This window comes from Eucalyptus grandis, chromosome 7 (genome assembly GCF_016545825.1).
Source record: "Eucalyptus grandis isolate ANBG69807.140 chromosome 7, ASM1654582v1, whole genome shotgun sequence".
NCBI lineage: Eukaryota > Viridiplantae > Streptophyta > Magnoliopsida > Myrtales > Myrtaceae > Eucalyptus > Eucalyptus grandis.
Window position 1 is genome coordinate 12834974 of NC_052618.1, and position 8937 is coordinate 12843910.

At 39.0% G+C, this 8937-nt stretch overlaps 1 long non-coding RNA gene across 1 annotated transcript; it reads left to right on the plus strand.

The window, feature by feature from the left end:
• Positions 1–511: 511 nt before the first annotated feature.
• LOC120295398 lies at positions 512–8540 on the plus strand. Its single transcript, XR_005552759.1, has 4 exons — positions 512–539; positions 6751–7235; positions 8045–8162; positions 8375–8540. It is a non-coding gene; the product is annotated as an uncharacterized LOC120295398 (long non-coding RNA).
• The last annotated feature ends 397 nt before the right edge of the window (positions 8541–8937 follow it).

Consider the following 8937-nt stretch of genomic DNA (forward strand, 5'->3'; position numbering starts at 1 on the left):
CTTCACCGAACAGCAGGAAACGAAGCAAGGCTCTCCTTCTCCTTCTTGACGCCAGAGGCTCTCTCTGTCGCATTCACTGAGGATAAAGCGAAAAGGAAGTGTTGGGAATTGCCAGAACTGAGAGAAGATGGCACTGCCGAGTCTGGACAGTCAGTCCTCCGCTCACTTCATCAAAGAAGAACATCATACTCTCTCTCCCTCTCCCTCTCCGCATCTGTATCTAACGAACCGTAAGTTCACACTTATGCACACATCATTTCTCCAGTCTGCCAGAATTTCTTCCCAATTTTCGTGTCTTATTGCGCGTAATTTTATTCCAGTTTCGTAGAGACCTTTCCTCAATCGTCGTCGTCTTCTTCAACTAGGGCTCCGCTTTTTAAATTCGTTCCATGTAATTTTCTCAGTCCACTACTTCAAATCATGGACCAATAGAGGTCCTCCACTGACATCATCAAAGAAGAAGATCTCTCTCTCTCTCTCTCTCTCTCTCTCTCTCTCTCTCTCTCTCTCTCTCTCTCGCACTTGAACCCGGCAAACTCGTAAGTTCACTTTTCTTCCCATTTTGGTGTCTTATTGCGCATGAATTAGGTTGAAGTTGGAAGCTAGTTTCGTAGAGACCTTCCCCAATCATCACCTTCTTCTTCAGCAAAGGGCTCTATTCTTCAAAATTCATTCCACATTACAGTCTAAAAGCATAAGTTCCTCAAACTATCAATTTTATCTTAACAATGGAGTAATTGAAATAGGGAAAAGAATGAAAGGACTATTATTGGGACATAAGCTGGTGGTTGGAGGTTCGAAAAGATAACAATCGTCTCCTTTTTTTGGTGGATAGATGCGTTGGAAAAACAATTCCTAGGGCGTCTTAGAATTAGAATCCAAGTCCTCTTATATGGAGAAATTTGACAATGTGATTCAATGTCGGAGAAGTAGAATATATATGTTAATAGCACAAAGAGACTACGTTCATATGGACAAGCAAATTGCAAAGAATGTTGCTGCCTCCATAACTAAAGAGAAAGACCTAATTGATAAGGGACTGGCTTGTTGTGATTATGAAATTTCATTATAGATCTAATGACTGATAATTTTGTTTTCAAATAGGAGATGCTGTTGTATTTTGTTATATTAATCAGATTTAGGGAAAAAAAAGATTTTACTTTGTCAAATTGAACCAATAGTTTGATAAAACCTTATTTGAGCTGTGCTTGAAAGAATCAAACAACTTAAGTTTAAATTTTCAATTCCATCCATGTTCCAGCCATCAATCTATTTGTTTTTTCCCCTGTGATTGTGATTTGTGTGGCTGAAATTGATATGTTTTAAATATAAATAGGACCTGGAAGGCTTCTTCTGAATGTGTGCCCTATTGTATTCTGGGAGCATAGATTGGACCTTGACTTTGGATTAATGGCTTTCATCATGTGGCTTACTATCTCCTAAAACTAACAAGTAATGCCTTAAACTCACTCTGTTTACAATTTAATTCTCTCATTAGGGTATGCTTATGTCTTGGTCTTTTCTTCACCATATGTTGGTTTTTCAACCATGTACATGCGCACTCGGCTCCTGTTCAATTCATCATGCAACATATTCAGGAAATTTAGCAAATTGTGACTCTCAGGTATTCAGACAGGTCATGGATGGTGAAGCTAAGGAGTTGTGGATGAGATCTTTTTTTTTTGGCCGGGGGGAAGGGAGGGGTACGTTCTTTTCTGCTGGTCGGCCCAAATTTGCAAGAGAAGGTCATCTGCATGTAGAAACTCATTGATAGGGATGATTTTCTGTTCAGAATCCACATATTCACTAGTGCTGGTTAGGACTTGATTTACATTGATCTAGATGAACTCTGGAAGTGTCACTTTCACTGGTCCAAAATGAATTTAGTATTCCAAATAATAACTCTTTTATATAGTCTTGAGGAATCAATGAAGTGTACTTCTATGCCGATTGGGTTTTATGAGGTTGATCACAATTCAGATGCACACTCACTAATGCCACATTCCAAATCTGAATGAACTGAAAAGTATGTGCTTCAAGACGTCCTTTTTGGTTTATGCATTCTTCATTTTGAATTTAAAAACAAGTCTCATAGGCTTATTGAGATTATGGGTTTTATTTTTCCTACAGGAATATTGAAAATGTTCAAAAGGATGCTTTTGAGAGAATGGTGCAATTATTTGGCCTGTAGAATTGGAAAAATGTGATGAGATGGTTTGGTTAGCAAAGGGTTTGAATGAATATGCAGAGCATTACTCTATCCGTGAGGTTCAATTTTTGGTCTTCTAATATGAAGGGGACTCCATTTTCCGTGTCACCATAATTGATGAAATGATGTCCGAGATAGAATATCCGCCAATCATTGTTGATATGAGGAACCGAGCCTCAGCAATTATGGAATTGTCTTGCTGAAAGAGTCTGGGGGGATGAATTGCATTCAGCCAAGTGTCCTCAGTTTTGTATGGAAATCGAATCTGATCAGGTTTACAAAGTTCATGGCGGTTCCTATGCAGAGTTTGGGAGGGACAGAAGTTCCAATTGCTCATCACAAGATTTTCCAGGTGTGAATCTTAATATTAGCTAATTCTGCCCTTGATTGTGTTGTTTCTTGTGTTTGATTCAAATACCGTACAAGAACTGTCCAGGCCGTTAGGCTAAGAGAAACTGCGTTAGAGTTAATGCTAAGAGAAACTGTGTTAGAGCTAACTCATTCTCTTAGTGTTTCTCTGTCTCTAGATCTCCCGTGTATGCATATATATGTGTTGAGACTGAATGGGCCGGCAATTGCTGTGGTGTTTCGGTTGAGCTTGAAGTCTTGGGGGATGAATTGCATCCAATCAAGTGTCCTCAGCTTTGTATGGCAATGGAATATGATTAGGTTTGCAAAGTTCATTGCTGTTCCCATGCACATTCATTAGCAAAAAGTTTGGGCAGGGACAAAGTTCGAACTGCTCATCATTAGATTTTTTGAGTGTGAATCTTATATATTAGCAAATTATCCCCTTGACTGTGTTGTTCTTGTGTTTGATTCAAATATCACGCAGGAACTCTCCACGTCGTTAGGCTAAGAGAAACTGTGTTGGAGCTAATTCATTATTGTAATGTTTCTTTGTCTATAGCTCTCCCCGGTGTACATATGTATGTGTTGGGGAGTCTCATAAATAATGGAAACGAACCGAGCCAGTCATATCAGATTTCATTGTGATGAGAATGGATTGGTGAGTATATAGGCCTCGGGAAGCTAGACCATTAGTAAGACTCAGATCTATTGATTTAAGGTTGCTATGTCAGTAGATATGAGTTTTACATAACAAAAAATAGAATATGCCTAAAGCCTTTTTCATGTTCTGTTTGCGGCTGCTGTAGGTAAGCTAAGAGAGTCAAGCTTGTGAAGAGCTCTTGAATTGGCCAGCAAATTTATACTCGATTATCCTTTCTTTCAAATTGCATGAGGTGAATATATCTGAAGAAAAGCAATATGGTAAGATCCTCATGACAATGATAACTCTTGGATTTAAATCACATAGAGTTGCTAGACTGTGTTAGATCTAGATATTAATCACGTGGCAATAACTTTTTTTTTGTGTCCTTTACATGCTTTGAAAAGGATATTCATACTGTCATCCTCAGAATCATTGGTTGTTTTTTCCTTTCTGATGACAAAATTGTGAAATGTCTCCTTGAGCAGGGAGTTCCTGGTTCATTCCTAAAGATGCACTTTAAGAAAAGCCCGCAGACCATGGCTCTCATATTTCAAGCCAAAGCATGGCATTGAAGCTCACCGGCCCTGAACATCATGGAAAGCTATTTGCCCGCAGGGCTGCATCCATGAGAGAAACTTCTCTGAAGGCAGAAGAGGCGTGTGTTTGAGCTCTACTTAAAAGGACAATTCGTGTTCGGACTATCCAACTTCAGAACCACTGATAAGACTTGGCTGAATGATAATACTATGCAATACGATATAGCAGAGGAAGTTTCAACTTAGCTCACTTTTGGTGAGAATGTGACTTTCAGAATGGCTCGGCTGAATTCTGCCTCCAATTTGGCAAAATGGACAAAAGCATGCGCTTTGTTCCAATGAATGAAATGGTCCTGAATGTGCACGATGCCTTTCCTTGATCCTAGACTCAATAATCACCATGAGGGCACGAGCTGATTACTACTTTTGATTCTGTAACTTCCATTTCAGGAGACAAACTCTCAAATCTGGGCCTTCTTCAAGGTTTCCAGTGGCTCAATCCGACCTTTAGAATTGTAGAGGGTAGTAACATCGGATACACTTCCTCTAAGCCATATACCAAGTCTAAATTTCAAGTTGTAACCATGAAGCTCCGGTGAACTTAGTCAGATTCTGTTAATTTCTCTTTTTGATTTCTTCAAGATTTTGTGATAAGTCTTTTCGCATGTGCAAAGTTTGTTAGTTTCTTCTCATATGGAAAGCATTTAGAATTTATTCTGTCAAATTAATTGAACCATGATATGTGTATAGCAAAGCAATTTCCGATCTATGCTGATCTTTTCATGTTTAGTCAATTGAGGAAATTTTCACATCAATGTCTACTAAAATTCCTCATTGTTCAACTGTGGAAAAAGGGATTTCTAGTCACGCACCTTTCTACCCTCGGCCATGCCGCCAAATGAATGATATCATAGGATGTGGATAAAGAAGTACCCCGGCGTGGAAGGAATAGCTTTAGTGGGAAGTAGTCTACAGGTAGATTGAGCCATTTTGAGTTGGTTTTTCATGGTCCTATACTTCCTAGACCTCTCATTACACACTTAAATTAGCTTGCAAATTCAATTTATAACTATCCTTTTTCAAAATGGTGATCCCGCATTTTATATGAATGGTATGATCTTGAGCTTAATTCGTCACCTATACCTAGAGCTCAATTATGATGGCTAGCTATAATTGAAGCCAATAGAACACTAGAACAATATTCACCAATAACACGTATTAGAAAAGGATGTTAGCTAGCAATTTCTTTTCAACCTTTAGCACTTTCGGAAGGATAAATTAATCCTTAAATTTCCTCGACCTCAAATTATTACATTCTTGTTCTTCACCCTCCAATTTTATCCGTTGATTTCTCATTCCACTTAAATAATTGCATAGCTTGGTTGTTCAAACATGTAGATGTGTAGAGTATTCCGGGTGGATTCATTAAGCAACATATTCAGAAAATGCAAAGAGCAACTCTTCTGGTTGACTTGCATTTCCGAGAGAAACTCATATGTGTGTAGGAGATGTTTGCCTGTTTGAGCTAATTGATAGGGATGATAGTATTTTTTATTTTTTTTTGGTCGAAATAGGAACTATTATATCACGAATGTAAACGATGACAGCAGCCCGAAGCTTGGGCTTCAGAATACAGGAGATCCGAAAGCAAAGGGGGTAGGACGTAGCCCAGTTCGGTGATAAGTTGCCATTAAAATGGGCCTTAGCGGCCCAATCAGCCACAAAATTGGCTTCGCGTCTATAGTGACGAATTCTGAGGTTAGGGAAAAGGGAAAGTTTGGCCGCCGCTTCTGCAAGAAGAGGTCGCATCTCCCATGGCGTCGATGGTGGTTCGTGGACATCATCTACCAAAACAAGATAGTCAGATTCAAGCACAAACCGGTCCTGATCCTTACCATGTTGCAGCAGATAATCAAGAGTGATGAGGAACGCCTGGATCTCGCTGTGCAAAGCCGAAGTTGCTGAGAAATCACAGGTAAAGCCATGGATGAGAGTTCCTGTGTGATCTCTGAATATACACGCCATAGCTCCTTTAGAACTCATTGGTTGATGTGCTCCATCAATATTGATTTTCATCTCTCCAGGATATGGTAGGGATGATGGTGTTTGATATGAAATGAATACTCCCATGTTTAGTCGTGCTGCATCACTGACAAGCAAACTTCCTTTTCTTTGTTAATTGAAAAAAAAAAAAATATATATATATATATATATATATATATATATATATATATATATTTTATGACTTTGGTGCGTCGATTTGTAACGCAACGATTTAGGCAAGAATTCTAGGTAGTTATATTTTCATAAATTTACACTTCTTCGTTAATGTTCAGAAGATTACCACTTCAATAGAAGACTATAACGATGTCAAAATGGATAAGTCATTTATCCAGGTCAGAGTCAGGACAACTAAACTAAGCTCTATGATTAGATTCCCCATAAATGAATGGACCAAGATGATCACCTAAAGGGTTGCGTTCTTTGCAGCAACAGCTTCTTGTTACTATGTGCTTATCACTACTCGCAACTCAGAAACCTCTACGTGATTACGTACTTTTTCTTCTCCCCACGTGGGGAGGGGTGTATGTTCTTTTCCGCTGGTCGGCCCACATTTGCAAGAGAAGGTTATCTGCATGTAGAAACTCACTGATAGGGATGATTTTCTGTTCAGAGTCCACATATTCACTAGTGCTAATAGGACTTGATTTACATTGATCTAGATGAACTCTGGAAGTGTCACTTTTGCTGGTCCAAGAAGAATTCAGTATTCCAGATAATAACTCCTTTATATAGTCTTGAGGAATCAAGGGAGTGTACTTGTATGCCAATTGGGTTTTATGAGGTTGATCACAATCCTGATGCACACTCACTAATGCCACATTCCAAATCTGAATGAACTGAAAAGTATGTGCTTCAAGACGTCCTTTTTGGTTTATGCGTTCTTCATTTTGAATTTAAAAACAAGTCTCATAGGCTTATTAAGATTATGGGTTTTATTTTTTCTACAGGAATATTAAAAAGGTTCAAGAGGATGCTTTTGAGAGAATGGTACAATTATTTGGCCTGTAGAATTGGAAAAATGTGATGAGATGGTTTGGTTAGTAAAGGGTTTGAATGAATATACAGAGCACTACTCTATCTGTGAGGTTCAATTTTTGGTCTTCTAATATGAAGGGGACTCCATTTCCCGTGTCACCATAATTAAAGAAAGGATGTCCGAGATAGAATATCCACCAATCAGTGTTGATATGAGGAACCAAGCCTCAGCAATTATGGAATTGTCTTGCTGAAAGTGGAAATGCCTTCGATTGCCATGACGTTTCAGTCGAGCTTGAAGTCTGGGGGGATGAATTACATTCAGCCAAGTGTCCTCGGTTTTGTATGGAAATTGAATCTGATCAGGTTTGCAAAGTTCACGGCGGTTACTATGCAGATTCATCACCAGAGTTTGGGAGGGACAGAAGTTCCAATTGCTCATCACAAGATTTTCCAGGTGTGAATCTTAATATTAGCTAATTCTGCCCTTGATTGTGTTGTTTCTCGTGTTTGATTCAAATACCGTACAAGAACTGTCCATGTCATTAGGCTAAGAGAAACTGCATTAGAGTTGCTAAGAGAAACTGTGTTAGAGCTAACTCATTCTCTTAGTGTTTCTCTGTCTCTAGATCTCCCGTGTATGCATATATATGTGTTGAGACTGAATGGGCCGGCAATTGCTGTGGTGTTTCGGTTGAGCTTGAAGTCTTGGGGGATGAATTGCATCCAGTCAAGTGTCCTCAGCTTTGTATGGCAATGGAATATGATTAGGCTTGTAAAGTTCATTGCAGTTCCCATGCACATTCATTAGCAAAAAGTTTGGGGAGGGACGAAGTTCGAACTTCTCATCATGAGATTTTTTGAGTGTGAATCTTAATATATTAGCAAATTCTCCCCTTGACTGTGTTGTTCTCGTGTTTGATTCGAATATCATGCAGGAACTCTTTATGTCGCTAGGCTAAGAGAACTGTGTTGGAGCTAATTCATTCTTGTAATGTTTCTTTGTCTATAGCTCTAGCCCGTGTACATATGTATGTGTTGGGGAATCTCATAAATAATGGAAACGAACCGAGCCAGTCATATCAGATTTCATTGTGGTGAGAATGGATTGGTGTGTATATAGGCCTCAGGAAGCTAGACCATTAGTAAGACTCAGATCTATTGATTTAGGGTTGCTATGTCGGTAGATATGAGTTTTACATAACAAGAATAGAATACGCCTAAAATGCTAAAGCCTTTTTCATGTTCTGTTTGTGGCTGCTGAAGGTAAGCTGAGAGAGTCAAGCTTGTGAAGAGCTCTTGAACTGGCCAGCATATTTATACTCGATTATCCTTTCTTCCAAATTGCGGTGAGTTGAATATATATCTGAAGAAAAGCAATATGGTAAGATCCTCATGACAATGACAACTCTTGGATTTAAATCACATAGAGTTGCTAGACTGTGTTAGATCTAGATATTAATCACGTGGCAATAATTTTTTTCTTTTTTTTGTCCTTTACATGCTTTGAAAAGGATATTCATACTGTCTTCCTCAGAAATCATTGGTTGTTTTCTTCTTTCTGATAACGAAATTGCGAAATGTCTCCTTGAGCAGAGAGTTCCTGGTTCATTCCTAAAGACGCACGTTAAGAAAAGCCCGCAGACCATGGCTCTCATATTTCAAGACAAAGCATGGCGTTGAAGCTCACCAGCCCTGAACATTATGGAAAGTTATTTGCCCGCAGGGCTGCATTCATGAGATAAACCTCTCTGAAGGCGGAAGACGCGTGTTTGAGCTCTATTGAAAAGGACAAATCATGTTCGGACTATCCAACTTCAGAACCACTGATAAGATTGGGCTGAATGATAATACTATGCAATACGATATGGCAGAGGAAGTTTCGGCTTAGCTCACTTTTGGTGAGAATGTGACTTTCAGGATGGCTACGCTGAATTTTGCTTCAAATTCGGCAAAATGGATGAAAGCATGAGTTTTGTTCCAATGAATGAAATGATCTCGAATGTGTACGATGCCTTTCCTTGATCCTAGATTCAATAATCACCATGAGGGCACGAGTTGTGAGTCGGATGAAGCTGATTACTACTTTTGATTCTGTAACTTCCATTTCAGGAGACAATCTCTCAAATTTGGGGCTTCTTCGAGGTTTCCGGTGGCTC